At 36.3% G+C, this 17,500-nt stretch overlaps 2 long non-coding RNA genes across 2 annotated transcripts in view; both read right to left on the bottom strand.

The window, feature by feature from the left end:
* LOC128807337 (uncharacterized) overlaps positions 1-2,339 on the bottom strand; it is an 8,131-nt gene extending 5,792 nt beyond the window's left edge. Inside the window, exon 1 of the long non-coding RNA XR_008437125.1 lies at positions 2,172-2,339. This is a non-coding gene — a long non-coding RNA (uncharacterized LOC128807337). The remainder of the gene's footprint in view (positions 1-2,171) is intronic.
* A 1,263-nt stretch (positions 2,340-3,602) lies between these two features.
* Positions 3,603-17,500, bottom strand: part of LOC128807338 (uncharacterized) — a 34,932-nt gene continuing 21,034 nt past the window's right edge. Inside the window, exon 3 of the long non-coding RNA XR_008437126.1 lies at positions 3,603-3,672. This is a non-coding gene — a long non-coding RNA (uncharacterized LOC128807338). The remainder of the gene's footprint in view (positions 3,673-17,500) is intronic.

The following is a 17,500-nucleotide window of genomic DNA, read 5'->3' on the forward strand; positions in this document are numbered from 1 at the left end:
CTATACAACCATGTGTTTGAAGAATGGTATCTAGGTGTCCCCTGGCAGACTATCAAAAGTAATGTAAACCAAATTTCTTAAAAGATGCATTTTAACTTTACTTACATATCTGAGACATGAAGTATACAACTGTAAATGTTAAATAAAATGTTTAAATGTTAAATCTCTTGAGAATTGAGAGAAACAAAAACTCATGCATTGAAATTGAAGAATACAAACTAACAAAAATGAATACAGAGAGGACGTGTATGTTAGTCAGATGCTGCCAAAAGCCTTTCCAGTATTTCTTCTAACCAGAGTAAAGACTGGGCCAGGAAATAAGCCAAACAATCTTAATAGTTACTAATAGTACTAATATAAATTAAAATATTATATTGCAAGTTTTACCATTTCTGTATGAAGTTATTGAAGACTGAATGAATCAGAAGTAAAAAGTCTGAGTAAGAAATTCATATTGAGCAGGAAAGTTAAGGAGAGGAAAAGCTGCTAGTCTGAAAAAAATGTTGAAACTTTTAAGAATTATAATAAGATTTTTTTGTCCATTGTGTAGTCAGGCAGTAATGAATGGGGATGCATTTATTGTTACAGTCCAATTTAACACTCTATGCCTGAAACATCAGTAAAATCTGTGGAAAGTATTCATACAGATCAAAAGCACACAGTGGCTATAAATTATTTCAGTGAATACTCTTTATTTAGGTAAAATTTTTGAAGATGCCTGAAGACAAAAAACCTTGAGTATATAGGCAAATAAACTAATATGTCAACTAATATATCAAAGGGAAGTTTGTCTCTCATGGCATAGACATAGTCTGGGGCTAAATGATAGAAAGTTCCTTAGATCAGAATGAGGAAATCAAATGGTAATAATATTTCTGTGGGAAAATTAGGAGAAAATACTACTAAAGGTTAAGAACATTTTTAAGTTGCTGTATCAAAGTCTAATATTCTCATTAGATTCTCTCCACCTGTGTCATATCAAAGCTTAAGCACAAATAAAAGCTAAAGTTAAGTTTTTATTTTATTTTTTTTGTGTTAGGAGTTGTGTCATGATCAGTTTTTCAGCAGGTTCTTACGGCTTTCAGCAGGTTCTTATGGCTTCCAAACTGTCTAGAACACCTACTACAGGCAACCAAGGATGGGCGCTATTTACCAAAGTCTGCAACATCAATGTATTTTTCACATTCGTATGGCAAATGTCTGACAAAAAAATAAAGTCATTTTATAATGTTTTATATGCTTTTTATTTTTAACAGAAATCAACTCATATTTTCCACATAAACATTGTCGTGTTATCTCATTTTCCCCTAGTCCCTATCAAACTGAGATGATATATTTTTTTTTTAATACATTGAGCATTAATAAGTGTCTCTATATATATATGTGTATATAAATATATAAGTAGCTCCACAATTACTTATTTTGTCTGAGTCAAAACAAGATCAAGCAACACTGCCTAGCTTTACAGTTCATTTTGTATGTCAGTAGCATCTTTCCTGTCTTTAAAGAAATCTCTTCCTGTGAAAGGAAAAACAGATTAAGATTTTCAAGGTCTTTCTGTTTCTTCCTTTGTCATATTTCTTGTCTTCTGTACAATGAATAGTTAAATCCAGTACAGTGTGGTGGGGAAACCTGTACTTCATGAAACATCCAGATCTATGGACTTTATTTCAAGATTGTTATTTTTTTATTATACAAGGTTATAGGCCAGGCACTGAAATTAAATATTTGTGTCATAAATACCTGTTTGTCCCACTTTTATTTTCCGATGTCAGGAATAACTCAAGTATTTTATTGCCATATCACCATTATACTGAGTCCACAATTCGTAACCTCTGGGTAAACTTCCTCTCCAGCAGAACCACATGGTAATTAATAAGATTCAATAGATGCTGGAGTCCATCTATGGGTATTTATTTATGACCTCTAATTGCAGGACCTCCCTCTGGACAAGCTGGAGTACTGGAGCCATGGTAAAGATTCTCCAGCTACCTGTTACACTTTCCATTTAGCTTCAGGGCATCATTCCTCTACAGGTTTGCTTCTTGTGGAAAACTCCTTTCATTTCATTTCTACCATCTTCTTTATTTAAATAGTTTCTAGATGGGAAGAAGCCCAGTATATTTTATATATGAAGTAAAAAGCAACTCCTGAAATTTTGTAATTCTTACCTCAAGACTTGTTCTGGCAACTTGTTCTGGTTTTCCATCTTTATGTAGCTTAAGAAGGCACTCCAAATTCCACTGTTAGATAATTCTTGTATTTGACTGCCAGTTAATGTAATTTTATTTGTTGATAAGTGGATGCATCTTAGTTAAAATGTGTAGTAATCCTTTCAGAATTTGCTTCAACTTTCATGTTCTATAAGGAAATAAATATTTTAATAACATTTTATTGATTACTGGAATGTATAACAAACATATCCCAACTTGTGTTGATTTCTAGTAATTTTTGTAAAACTGCATGCCTAGTTGTAGCATTGGTTCCAAATGGATGTGAACCAGCATATCTCTCCTCCCCTTTTCAGGAGGTGGGATACTTGTTAAATTAATCAGATGGGAAAAGACAGCAGATTGAATAATTTCAAATAGTAGAATAAAGCCATAAAGTCCAGTTTCTCACATTGCTGAGAGGAAGCAGTGACCATGGGATGGAAAAATCAGAAGTGGCATTTGAAGATTAGTAAAGTCAGTAGGACCAATTAATTAAGACAATGAACCAGAAGAAATTTAATTTACCTGAGAATCTAAAGAGAAAAGAGAAAAAAATTCTAATCACATTGAGGGATTTTGCTCTGCTCCTTCTTCAGATGATATTATCATATTAATGAAAATGTTTCAGGAAAGAAATACTGGAGTCTTTAAATAATAAAAAAAAAACTTTTTATGTTTTCATTATGCCTTTTTTCTTCAGGTGTCTGGTAAGTGTAAGTTGCATTCTAAAAACTAGACAAAGCATAAAGCAACTTATTAAACCAAACTAACCAATATCTCTTAAAACTTGTTGGGTACTATCAAGGTTTTGGGAGGTGGCAGCATTTCGCCCTGGCCCATCACCTGTCGTACAAACACTAATTTATCCCAGACATAGGTGGGTACTACAGCCAGACTTTCATTTACTCCCTGATCATACAGTAAAATTTAGAACAGAAAATGCAGATGTTGATAATAATACATTACACATTTACAGGAATACTGGTTAAATGTGGGCAATATATTCTGCTTTCTCATGCAACCAAGTTTTTGAAACTACATTTATTCGGTGAGTTTGATTTCCTCATGTTCATCATCATGAACAAAAGCTAAAGCTTTACAAATACAGAGGTGCTATGAAAGATTAAAATTGTCTATCCTGGCATTTTTGAACTACTGAATGTTCTAATTTGTGTGCTGTGACTCTGCATGAGTAGTTCTGTATTATTTTTTTATGCTTCTCACTCCGTACTTGTAAATTCATACATAAAGATGAATCTGCAGCACATTGTCAAATGAAATTATCCACCAACAACAGCAATAACAGGATCTTCAACACAGCATAAACAAGCATGCAGAACCACACATTTCATCTGAAATACCCATTACCGGCACAGTTGCCCACTTAAGCTTAAGGAGAGGAATTCCTTTCCTCAGCTTCTCCAGTTGACTCTCAGATTTGCCTCAGAAAAGCTTTTCCCTGCAATTACAGAAACAAACTCAGCTTGGGCAGGCACAAAGTGAGTATGAAGTAGAGCTGAGATGGCAATTTTACTTTTATGCAAAACAAAGAGAGCTGTTTCAAAAGTCCACCTTTATCAAATACTTTCTGAATGTGAGTGGCATTCCTTTTTCCTCAGCAACCTGAATATTTATTTCCTTGAATTATTTTGATGCATCTCCTCCCTGGCTGTTCCAGAGCAATTCATCAGCTCAGGCTTTTCCTGGCTGCTGACAAACAGCACCAAGCTGTACTCCAGTGGGCTGAGGGAGACTTGGGCAATCTCCTTATTCCAAAGGTGCTTCTTTTAATAGGTAGCAAAATATGTACTGTAATGATCAGCAGGCAGGCTGGTGGCAGGACTGGGGTGAGGGGAGGAGGAGAAGGCTGTGATCCCAATCTCGTCTACCCTGTCCAGCAGGGCTATGAGATGTTCTGTTAGTTTGTCTGTAAGTAAACTGCTGACTGTTTCACCTTTATAAAAAAAATGCATAAATGAGGCAAGTTCTGCTTTCTTACAAGTTTAGTTATGAAAGGTTCACACATCTTTGTGTGAAATAAAAGTATGATGCTAATCAACACCTTCTAGTCATTAAGATGCACATTCTATATAAAACTTCTTTTCCTTTGTGCAAGATAGTAACTTTGTTACTAAGATAGTAACATCTTTTTTTCCCTTTCATTCAAACAGAAATTCTATCACTAAAATATTTACTGCTTAAAAATGCAATTAAAAAAAGATTGTTTTTTTTGTTTTGTTTTAATTCTGCTGCTTTAATTTACCATTGCTTTGTGGTAGAGAATAGCAGGAAAAGCAAAATTAAGCCCAATGAAGTGAATGGGCAAGGGCTGCTATTTTTCACCTCCAAGCACTATTTTCTACAGGCCTCACATCCAGTGTAATTGGATCTCTCCACACAGGAAATACCTAATGATTAAAGAATTAGGAAGACCCCAGTCTAGATGCACCAGTTGGAATAAATCAGTGCCATTCAATTGCCGATGTTGAAAAAAAATCCACATACGCATACCAGGAGATAAAATTATGAAGTGGTGATAAGGTAGCAGTTTGTTTGTTTTTTTTAGTTTTGGTTGATTTTCTTGGGGTTATACAGCTTTTTCTTTTATTTATTTTATTATTATTGTATTGGGATTTACTTTTTCACTGCCTTTTCCATAACTATGGTATGATGGTCACATTTTTAACTTGTCAGCGGCTTAACATTGATATCTTTCAACATCTTTGCTTAGAAAAGAAAGTTAAAAGTCAGAAGGAACACTGTTTGGAAAGTAAGCTGTGTTTCTTCATTAAAAGTGCAGGAAGTGGGGAATGACACCCTACAGATAGATATTTTGGAGGGATCCAACCTGCCGTACAATGAGGCTTAAAACACACGTTGTGCCAACAAAGGTGCTCTCAGTCTGAGTCTGAAAACACTATGGTGCAACTCTTTGGTGTTTAGGACTACAGGATTATGTGTTTTGGTTTTTTTTATTGCTTTTGTTCAGCTAACTTGCCTGAGAAAAAAGAGTCACCTACTGGAAGCGTAAATGGGCTCCCACATGTATACAAGAAACTTAATGAGATAGCAAAACCCTAAAGTCTGAGCATCAAAACATGTAGCTATGAAATGAGCATGAAAAACATAAAGCTTCATGCTGATGGCAGAACCCAGAATATACCCCTGCTCATTAATGAGATATAAAATGGTGAACCACTGCAACCACATTGTGTTTTTCATTCTTCCAAACTAATCTTGTTTCACTTCAGCTGGAAGAAACTGTTTAGTATCAACAAACTGGCCTATAAACATGGGAAGAAGAGGGAAGAATGAATGTTACGTGCTTTTGAGTGCATTTTAAAGGGTACCGTGTAGAACTGATGCACTGAAAATAGGATGCTAACTAGCCCAGCAGAAAGAGCATGATGATGTCTGATCATATAGTCATCATTTTTCTTTACAAAGTGCTTATAGACTATCTGTCTGATCATCACCTGAGTCCTACTAATGCAAAAATTATTCTTTCATGTATCCTAACTGCTTCTAGGCTCTCCTAGGCTACTTCTAGTGTTGAATAACAGAGATAAATTTGGCCTACTAAACTCAGCAGAGAATTTAAAAGTTGCTACTGGCTGATAAATACTAGAACATTTTTTATTCAGATAGCATATAAATCCCTTTTTCTTCTCTATTAATAAGATATCCTATTAACAAGTCAGGATCAAAATGGTCTTTTGTTGTATTGTAGTGATGAGTCAACAGAAGAAGCTATAAATATGGGGGAAAGCCTTGTGGGAAAGCACTGCTTGCAGTCTGGTTTTCATTCCTTTGGCTTGCTCTCCCTGAACACTTATGATAGTGCATAGGACAACACTTTATGCATTGATAAATGAAAACTGGATGCAATTCTCCTCCTCATCTGCTAACCCTCCAAAAGAGAAGATAAAAGAAAGAAATGGGGTATGTTGCCTTAGCAAAAGGCTAGGCCTCCTTATCTGTTGCTAAAATTAAACCCTTTGAAAGTGAAGTGGTTTAATCTCAGTCTGGTTCTGCCAGGCTGAGGTGCCACCCCATGGGAATTTTGCATGGCAGTGCCTATGCAGGATTGAGAGTTATGTACTGGAAATTGGGAGGCCTGCCCTAGAGGGACGGCCCTTTAGCTAGAATGGCACATTTCTCAGTGGGATGGGTGCCTGGGAGAACTTGTTCACTGGAAATCTGCTGAAGAACATTTTTAAATATACCAGCCATTGGTCTGGCCCAGGCATCTTACTGTGAAAACAAGATTGATATCCAGTTGAGGCTTCCCTCCTCCACAGTACAATAACAGAAGGGACTGCACAATGGACTTACTGTACATGTGGAAACAGTGCCTGTGGCTCCATAATCTTTGGCTGAGTAGCCCCTTAAGACTTGCAGAGTGATAATTTCAGCACTGATCAAATGTTTGGCCACACTGGATAATAAAAAATGATGAAGAGAACAAAGGATGTATAGAAGAGTCCAGACAGCCTGGAAGAGGACAAACACATAATTTCTTTTTGCTGATGCTTGAAGATACAGTCCTCTGAACCACGTTTTTGGCAGAAGAGTCCACAGTTCTGAAGATGAGACTGCTTCTGTTTAGTTAGAATACTAATTATTCCTCAATTAAGAAACAAGACTATCAGGGCTTTTAGTAGCACTAGAGACCTACTGATCAGTGTTTGGGAAAATTCAATGAAAATGTGCAACTGTCACAAATGAATTGTTTCAAGGACATGGAAACATGCTGAGCAAATAAATCAAATTTTGAATCAGATTAGGAGCTATGTCAGTGTGAGGAAACTATATATTTGAAAGTCCTTTAGTTTAAAATTCCCTGATCCCCAAATCCCATTGATTTTCTCGCTTTCTGTGTCATGGTCCTTCTACTGCTTGCATGATTTTATGGTATTTAAATTCTCCCCAGAGAAGATCACAGGCTCGTTCTGCTGCAGACTGTACAAACACAGTAAGTAAGCCATTCTTCAGAAGACTCTAAAGGCTTACAATCAACATATATAGGCATGCTATTAGAACAAGATATAAAAATACTCACTACATGAAACGTTTACAGAGAGAAGTGATCTGGTCAAGGTCATTACAAAGATCAGTTACAGAACCAGCAATATCATCCCAGGCTCTGGACTGGGAGTCCTGGGCTACAGTCATCTCTCAGTGGTTGCTAGATCTCTTTATGTAGAATTTGACTTACAGCCACAAATGCAAATTTATCAAAATCATTTCCACTCAGCTGTATTCTCCTCTGTAAATCAGGAACTAGGAGCTATTGCCATGCGCTCAACAGCGTCGTATTAATTGGCCCCATTTCATATTCTTTTTGTCTGACCAATGCAGCTTGACATTCTCTAATGGGATTTTCAGATGCACACCATGGATTCTTAAATGATCACTTTTTCTCCCCAAATACATGGGTTTGCTCTTTTTCAAATCTACTTCTACACCCTTCTGGTACCTAATTCCCAAGCACACAATGAAATTCTGATTCTTCTTAATCTGCTTTTTTTTTTTTTTTCAATGACAGTAATGGCAGAAACATCTAAATAGATGAGTTAATCTTTTTTTCTTTAAATACAATGCTATCTCATTCACTCTTTAAAAACTTATTTTTAAGATAAACATTTTCTATGTAATGATATTAGTAAAATTTTACAAATTTAATACCAAATTAAATATATTCTCTCCATACCAGGCATCCTACTCAGTCCCTGTATCTTGATCATATTACAGATGGACAAGACTAATTATCAGAGACCTAGCATGTACAGAGAATGTAACTTGCTTGCTGAAAAGGGAATGTTGAAACTACTTATTGAATGCTCCTTGTCCTTTGGACTGACACTGTATTTCTAGGATTACATATCTATGTCCTTCACGCAGATTGTCCAGAGTGAAGACTACCATTGCTCCAAATTATAGACGTGTTCAAAAAGTATGGAATAAAAGCCTTCTATGTGTAACAATTGTTGGTTTAAATGGTGTAGACAATAATCTGGACTAATCAATATGAGAGTTTTTATATTCATAAAATGTCAATTGTTGTCATGCATGAAACCAGGAGTACCTTTAGTGAATAAAATTACCTTTTATGCCTTGTAAAGGAGCAATGTGGTAGGATTTTTTTTTACTGTTGACTCAATGCTAAAACCAGAATATTTTCAACTAAATCTATATTCATAGGTAATGTTTTTGCAGTAACCCATTGTCTACTACATTATTTTTTTAAAAAGTCATCTTACTATTTTATAGAGAGCTGAATTACACTAATATCATCATAAAGCCTGTCTGCTTAACTCCTCTCTGTGTTTATACAACATTTTCTATCTTATTGTTTGGCCTATCTCAAACCCAAATTTGACTGCGAGTTTAGCTAGATATATCAGGCCACATATATTTTAAAAAGACTTTCAAGGGTGTTATAAAAATGTTCAGGTATTCCTCAAGAAATTTAGTCTATATTTAAGTCACTTAAATCCATTTTATCATTACTCTTACTCTATGTATTACTTACTATACATTGACCAAACCAACAAATCTAAATGACAATGCCCTTACTTTGTAGTGATAGGAGTTCAAATATCCTCTTGTAGGCATTGTCGTCAAATTGCATACAAATACTCTGGCAGACTTTGCTGAGGGTCTATCTTAATTTTAATTCTTTTCCCTAGCTTATGGATCTTGTTTCTCTAACCTTTCTGAATAACTAAGATCATTGTATTGCTGTGGCACTCTGCTTGCCCTTAGCTGCACCTTCTCCATTTCTCTAATATCCTGTTTTATAATAGGGTGACCTGCACTGTGCCATTTTCTTAATATGGACTCATTAGTCTCTTGGACTGTGCCAGGATAATTTCCTCAAATTTCTATTGAATAATCATATCTATACTTTTCCAGCATATTGTTGGCTTTTACCTCTTTTTTTTTGACTAATAAACATTACTCAAATTAATTCACAGCTTTTCCCAGCATTGTGAAAACCTTTCTTTTCTCTAGTATTTTGGTTTAAGTCAGCAGCAGTGAAGGCCTTCAGACTGATGTTAGTGGTCTTTCTTTCTCCAACTAAGAGCCAAGCATCCCTCCCTCTGTCTCCTGTCTTTTCCCAAACTGCCTCTTTATTCCTGCTTTCTCCCCACTCCCTGGAAGTTCCTCTTATGCTGTGACTAAGGACTGCACAGTGAGTATTGAAAGCCAAGGATTTCCTTACTTGGAAGGTACATGAATATGAGCACAGTGATGAGAACAAAAGGTGCAGAAGGGTGTGAGGTCCATGGTGGGAGGAGAGGAACTCTTCATAAGGAAGCAGAGAGGCAACTGATGAAGATGAAGATACTGGGAGAGGGATAGTGTGTTTGGGGATGGGTTTTACAGCATTTAAATTCTCCTTAAAGAAGATAGCAGGCAAGGACAGAAGAGAAAGGAAAATGAGGTCACTTTTTCAATGCTTACTTACAGCTGGGCAAAAAAAGCCTCACAAATCTAAACCAGTTTCTTTTAGGTGTGATCAACAAAATACATGCTCATCTTCACAGTGCCTACATTTCGAGCTGTACACCTGCTTATTCAGAGAGTTACTAAGTCACCAAACGGTTATTCAAACCATGCTTATACATACAACTTCTTGAAATGAGCTAAAAGGGAGGAAAAATACCCAATCTCTTTCCACATGACATTATTTTTTAATTGCAATTGAGTCCTACAACATTCTAAGTATATCACCATCTGTTTTACCAGATCAGATTCTCCACAGGTGATTATGATGCTGAGATCAAAACAAGCCTGGTAAACGGCTAGTTGCAAGAAAGTTTGACATATAAGCTCCAAAAATGAGATCTGAGCACCCATATGAACATGTGTAAAATGTCTGATAAAAATGCCTTTTGATATCAGAAATTCTGTATGTATTTTTGTAAGTCTCATATTTAGGAATTCAAACCAATATGAAAAAATGAATCCATCCATTAAGTTCCACTGTCCTAAAAGTAAGTATTACCCCTATTACAAAGACCATTTTTACCCTTTGCCCCTCTTCTGTGAGAGGATTCCAATTTTCTAAGATGGAAATTGGTTAGGTTTTCTTAAGGAAAAGCCCAATAAAAATGCCACTGAGATTTTAATTTCACATGCAGTCCTTTAATTTAACAAAATTAGTACAAGGGAACTTAAAAACCTCAGATCGGCAACATGAGAAGGAGGAAAATAAATAATTTGAAATAATTTTTACTTCTTGCCCTCTTTCAGTGTGAAGTGGGAAAAAGCAGGCTTTTACCCATGTCTACAGGAAGAGGGAAGGCAACACAGATCTGATGCACCAAAACCCTGAGTGTTAATGTTGGATGTCCAAGAAAACTCACACTCCTTGTAGCTCTGTATCTGCTAACAGTAAAGTTCTGCTTCAGTCATTCCAGTCTGGGAAAGCAGAGAGGCTGGATAGCACAAGTGCCACAAACATTAAATCTTCAGTGGGCCTGAGAGCTTGACTATATTTCTGCTTCAGCAACTGTGTTTTGCTCTGACATTTGGAGTTAGATTTGAATCCCTGCTTAAACATTATACATTCAAGTTTCTAAAGAAAAAAAACTGCAACATTTTTTCGGGTTGATCTTTTAGATGTGTATGACACAAAATGCGTTACATATTTTTGACTTGCTGTTTTCAGCTGCTCATTTTTCATGCTTTAAATTTACATTTTATTACATGTTCCTCAAGATGCATATTACTCAGCATCGAAATATTCTCATGAAACTCACAGCAGATATCAGTAGTGCCAAGGAGATTATTCTTTATAGCATTTTGGTATCAAACACGAGGGAATATCATCATGAGAGAGATTGGATTGGGAATATCAATTAGTAATTACAAATTATATTTAATTTTAAAAAATTATAACATATTAGCTATACCATTACTCTCTGTAATGTTCAGAGTCACAACAAAAATATGTTAGTGCATTATGCTATCTTATCTTCATATGTAGTAATTTATGCACTTTGCATAAATTAAGGAAAGCAGGAGAATCTCTACACCCATGAGGGAATTCACAAGGCAGAATGATAGGGATTCCCTTAATTTCCAACCCTAGAATGCTAAATCCATAAAGAAAATTATGCCCATGCTTTTTATTTTTGACCGACATAGGAATACTGTCACAAAGAAATTGCAGTATATGTGTTCAAGCAAGTGAACTTGTAAATAAAAACCCCAAAATTAATGTTCATTAATAACAGTATGTTTTGGAATAACACCTGTTCATTAATAACAGTAGGTTTTGGAATTTTTTTTTCAAAAAACTTATGTTTGATCTTTTTTAAAACTTTTTCATGTTTAGAACTCTTAGGTTTATAGTTAAAAAAGAGAGACATTTTAATAGAAAATTAGATGCACTTCTGTTTTCTTACATTGATGTAATTTTATTGTGAGAAGAGAAATTTCCCCTAATATAGATTGAGGCTTTACAGCAGAGAAATATCAATAAACAAGGATAGAGCAAACTAAGAGGCTTGTATGATGTGTATCCCATATTTTTCATACTTGTAAAATTGGAGCTGTTAGCATCCAAACAAATTTCTGGACTAATGGTTCTTCTTAAGGTTCTCATATTCTTCTTATTTTTACTGCTTTTTCCCTATGCCTTGTCTTTTTCTGCATGGAAATACTGGAGCATTTTTAGCCCTTGTACAGCTTGATCACATCTTCAGAGATGCATCCCATCTGAATTTGTCCAAATCTGCTCTGCAGGAGACCACCAGTAAATCCATGTACTTTCACTCACTCCGTTTGTGTCACACCCAGATGGAGGGGGTCTGAATGCAGAGCTGTACACAAAACTGTTGACAGGTCTGCTATTTCTGCTGTGTGATAATCAATGAGCCACTAAGAAGTTTTGTGATAATAAAGGCTAATTAAACATATATAGAGGAAAAATGCTGTACTAAGTCACTAGCTTAATACCTGGGATGTTTGCTGCATCTCACTGTTCTGGGAGAGCAAAAACTGCTTATTTTTAAGAGTCCTTGGACTTTCTTATGAATAACTATAACCTCCATTTTTAAGAAATTAACCTCAATACAGCTTTTTTTCCCTAATGGTCTTCTTGGAAAGATGACCACCTCATCATTCTATTCACTTCATCTTATTGCTGAACTGGCTTCATTTCTCACCACTATTCATAAAAATTACTTAATCTTAAAAAACAGAACAGAAAAGAAAAACTCTTTGACAATGCCGGAGTTCATTTATGTCTGTGTCTTTTATAGCTACAATCTAGCTTTTACAGAACAAGCCCCTTGAAGGCCTTCAGAGGTTAAATATCTGTATTTAGATCCTTATCTTCTTATTACTCAATATCCCCGATCCATTGCACTTGGAGCACCGGTTATGATTTGTCCTCATGTGAGATCCTTGGCACCTTACTCATTTTTGCCTAATGTAGTTTTCTTCATTGTTCTGACTACACATTTTCCAGTTCTTAATATAACTCAGACATCCATCCATACAGAGTGAATTTGACAATTCTCATCTAATATTTTATCTTTTTTTTCTTCTGCAGAAATATCAGATTGAGTTGGACTTTCTTACATGATAATGATGTGCAATGAATCAGCCAAGTGAGAAGTACCTTCCCTCATCTCTTCTGACTGTCCTGGCTGGCCTCAAGGCTAAGGGAAGACTGTGAAACAACATGAGCCCAAGAAGAAACCCCTGAGACCAAGGCACCATTAGAAGTGTACGTAGAAGCTGAGTGTGGGAATCAGATGTGTAACATGCAGACAACAAATAACAGGCTAGGACCAACAGAAGCTACAGATTGATTTATTCATAGTAATGGTGGGGAAGAGACTACAAAGTCTCTCTTGGGGACAAACATCCAATGGATAGCCTACATTATCTGGAAGCAGATATATCAACATACTCTATACAGATAAACTAATTTGGGTTTATTTAGTAGCCTATCTGTGTACTAAAAGGTACCACAGGGTATGGATGTGATCTGGGAAATGTGCAATAAGTTTCATTTTTAATAAGAGAATGGACTGGCCAGAAAAGTATAGACATTTGAGGTGCATAAACTCTTCACTGAACTCATTAGAGAAGCTGTGGCCACAATGAAAGGAGGCCAGTGACTCAAAGGGATTTCTGTACAGTGCATAAGAGACAATGAATATTTGTTGCTCCCTTACAAATCCCATCCCAGTCTCTCCTTACTCTCACGGCTCTCAGTCAATCATCTTAACTTTGCTCAGGGCTTTTTCTGGATGTATGTATCTGAGCCACTTCAAGGGTGGTTTTGCATATGTCTCTTTGTAAGAACTTTGATAAATATAATCTCCTCTTACCCCACTTCCCAAGCCTAACATACCTCTTCTTGGCACCAGTTTGAGTACTAGTTTGACACCACTTCAAAATGCCACTGGTAGAATCTATTTTCTAGTATGTATGTTAAGTATTCCTAGTGCAAAAAGAGGTTACTCTTGACTTGGATCTTCTAAGTTATACTGTACAACAAACAACATAAACAAACTACAACTTTCAAACCAAACAAAACATTGATCCAAAAAAACAGTGACTATTTGTGGTAAAGAAATACAGACTTTCTGTAACACAGGGAAAAATAGCTAATTTGTCTTACCTATTTCTTTCAGTAGATTTTACAGAAAATGTAAAAGGACTGTAAATAAAAATTTTAATCAATGCTATTGATTCAGTGTAAAACATTAACTACTTACGGACACACTGTTTATCGCAGAAATTGCAATTTTTTTATTTCACACTTGCATGAAGTGGCATTTCTCTGTGAATAAGAGCATTACACATCTTGGAAATGTTATGTTACTTTTATAAAATCCTTTAATAACAAGTAAAAATATTTTCTCCTAGAAAACTCCACAGTTGAGTCTAAAACACTGTTGGATATCTAAAACTCTTTTTGAAAAGGGGAGGAAGAGGAAACAGCAAGTGTATTGTTTAAAGATAGCCCTTCAAAACTCTTTTCTCAACATATATTTCCCTGAAAATAAATGCCATTCATTAAGATTGTTGTTTTAGTATGGAACTTTGCTTATGAATACATTATAGATTTACACATAAGAATATTATGTATCTATAAGCTGTTCGTATTCATCAACCTGTGTAAAATCCATGAAGCAATCTTAGGCCAGATATTGACAGGTAAAAATTCCCTGTGTTCACAACACTCATTTTAGGCATACTCTGTTAGCATGCAGGCGGACAGATATAGTCAACAGTTTCTTCCAGCTAAAAAAATACACTGTGGAGGATTCAAGCTGTCAAGCTGCCAAACTGCACATTAATGTCATCAAGAAGCAATGTGTTGGAGGAAGGGGAATGCTGGTTTCAACCATACCTGCTTTTTAGAGAAGTAGCCTTGAACCTACTTAACAACTAACAGGTTTCACCAAGACCTGTACTCACTTACACCAACAAGTATTTAACGATCTGAGGGGTGAAATTCAGAGCTCATTTAAATTAAAGGCTGAACTGCATTTGAAGCTAAGAGAGCAAGAATTCTGCTTGATCTTCTGTTTTTCATTCTGCAAAAACCTACATGAACGGCTCCTCTGCTGCAGTCATTTTGGATTCACTGCGACACTGAAGAATCCCATTGTTCCAACAGCATTTTATAAAACAAGAAGTAAATTGGCAGTTTTCAGTTATAAAGAAATGTGTTGAGGAGGGAATGTCTGAGAAATGAAGGACCACATGCACATACTGCATAGAGGTTTGAGCATGATTTTTGAATTAGAGGCGATGCTCTTATGATGAACTCATGCTGCAGTTGAAAGACATAAGAGTGGCACATATCACAGCCCTCCCACTTCCTGCCTATCTAGTTGATTTGCAGCCATCCTGACAACTGCCATTTTCTTGGGTAATGATACACCAATTTTGCCCCAGGAAAGGAAAATCCTATTTCAGAGCTCCTCCCTCTGCCACACCAACAATTGTACTGGTCTAAGCAATGGCTATAGAGCAGTGTGGCTACCAAAGTAGTATCATAGGTCTTGAAAGCATCTGGTCTTACTTCATCTAGTGAATACCAGAAGTTAATCCACTGTGATCAAATATTTTTGCATTTTAAATATAACTTTAAAGTAATCCCACTGATGGAACTGCTGGAAACTAATTAATTTGTTCTATTTTAAATGTTTGCCATTATCAACAAAAATTTAAAAATTAAGCTTAGTGCTTTCCTGGTTAAAATACTATAGCTGTATATTAAAATAGAAAACAGATAAACAGAATGGTGGTCACACTTTGAAGTATTAAAAGAACAGAAGTAAAATAAAACCTAATTCTCCTCCGAGTACATTAGTGAAAAATGCAAAGACAACAATTAAAAAAATCTTACTTGTGTTTTGAAAGAAAGAAAATGCTGAATGGTCAGTTAACAGAAAGAGCTGAGCTCGCCACTGTAAAAGAGGCATTTCAGGATCCTGGGGAATGTCCTTCAGACATTCTTCTGCTTCTGTTAAGCAGAAGAAAAGTCTTCTTGTGGCCCTCTGAGAAGACTCTGCTATGGCAGAGTCTGCAAAGACACGTTTTGGTTGTGGAAGTGTTAGAAAAAACCCTTGTTTTTCTGATTGCAAGCATCATAATGGATGAAAGTATACAAATGTAGCCTGGAGGAGGAAATCAGCTGTTTCCATGGAAGATTTGGGAGGAAAAGCTGTCATTTTTGTAATTGAACTTCTGAAGAGGTGTGCAGGTTCCAGTTTACATTTTTATATTAATACTTTGTATGGTTTCTTTCTTAACAGTATTAGTTATGGACTTGTTTTTTAATCAGAGAAACTCAGTAGTTTTATCATGTTTCATTTGATACTTCCTTTTTCCTTAAGATTCATTGCTATTGGAGTTCCCCAACAAAACTACCATTTATCCATTTTTGGCATTACAATTCCTGCCTGAGTAAAACACAAAATGTCAGAGGAAAGGAAGGGAAAATGTGTTTTATCTCAGTCACAGCTGACCAATGCATGTATTTTCAGATATTTGAGACCATTTGGAAAAAAGAGTAGAATTCAAAACCCAGCAGAGTCTTACTCCTGACTTACCTAGTAAATGATGATTTAGGAAGATATCTGTACAGTTGGGTGCACACAAACCTAAACTTCTCTTATGCTCCAACCTGTCTGAATGGAAGCCATCTCCAGGTTGGCAGTCATGTGGCTGGCTTTGCCCTGCACTGTATTTGATGTTACACATCCTGTCTCCCAGCATATGGAGGTGGCCCTAATCAGCCCCCAGCAGGGCATGTTACTTTGCACACAGTGCCTTGCTGACTCCGACACAGATTTCTAGACTAGAGTAGTTTTGCCTCTGAGGCTTCTCTCTATTAACAAACTGGCAAAATAAGTGTAAAACATTTGGAGAGTGTGTATTTTAGTCTTTATGTATTTTAGTCTACTTATCCTTGTCTTAGAAAATCTGTCACGATGCAACAGTAACTCATGTTCTGTATCATGATTTGCTATGAATCCAGCTTTGGCACCATGTTTGTTTGTCCAGACTATTTGCGTATCTTCAGATCCTGAAATCTAAAGTGACACAGCAGAGGAAGGAAGTCTTGTGGAGCCCCCACTGTTCTTCAGCTAAACCTAGACACTGAAATGCTTGGGCCAGTGCTGCGCACACTTCTGCCTTGCAGAGTGATCAGGACACAACTGAGTGGTCTGTGCCTTCTCCACAGCTGTGGCACAGCCAAGCATGTTTGCACATTTCACAGGACACCGGAGAACTGTTAAGGGATGAGTAATTACTGGTTCTGCTGGGGCATCTTCTGTTAACAGATCCTAGTTTCAAGGCATGGGGAATAGGAAGCAATGTATTCTGAATGATTGTTTATTGGACCCTTAGTTCGCTTCCCTGCTGATCTCACCACCCTAAGGTCACTTACCTTCAGCTCACGTTATAAGGCTCACCAACTTGGTTTATTAGGAATTTTGCTGATGGGAAAAGGTTGGCTGCAATACCTGGGTATTTGTTCAAGTTCTTTAGAGTGAGATATTGCCCACATAAAGATCAATCTTAATACTGGAGGGTACTGACGTAAACCACAGCAATACCACCTTACTTTCTAAAACTGGTTGACAGGTGACACATTTCCCTCTTTTCTACCATTACCTGCTGTGGACAAAGGTAAGCTTCTTTCCTCATCTTTGGAAAAAAGATACTAAACCAAAGCAGTTCAGAAATGTCTCTGGTAAATGAAGCAGTGAGTGCATGACAAAAAGGAGGTTCTTTAT

This window comes from Vidua macroura, chromosome 5 (genome assembly GCF_024509145.1).
Source record: "Vidua macroura isolate BioBank_ID:100142 chromosome 5, ASM2450914v1, whole genome shotgun sequence".
NCBI classification, from domain to species: Eukaryota; Metazoa; Chordata; class Aves; order Passeriformes; family Viduidae; genus Vidua; species Vidua macroura.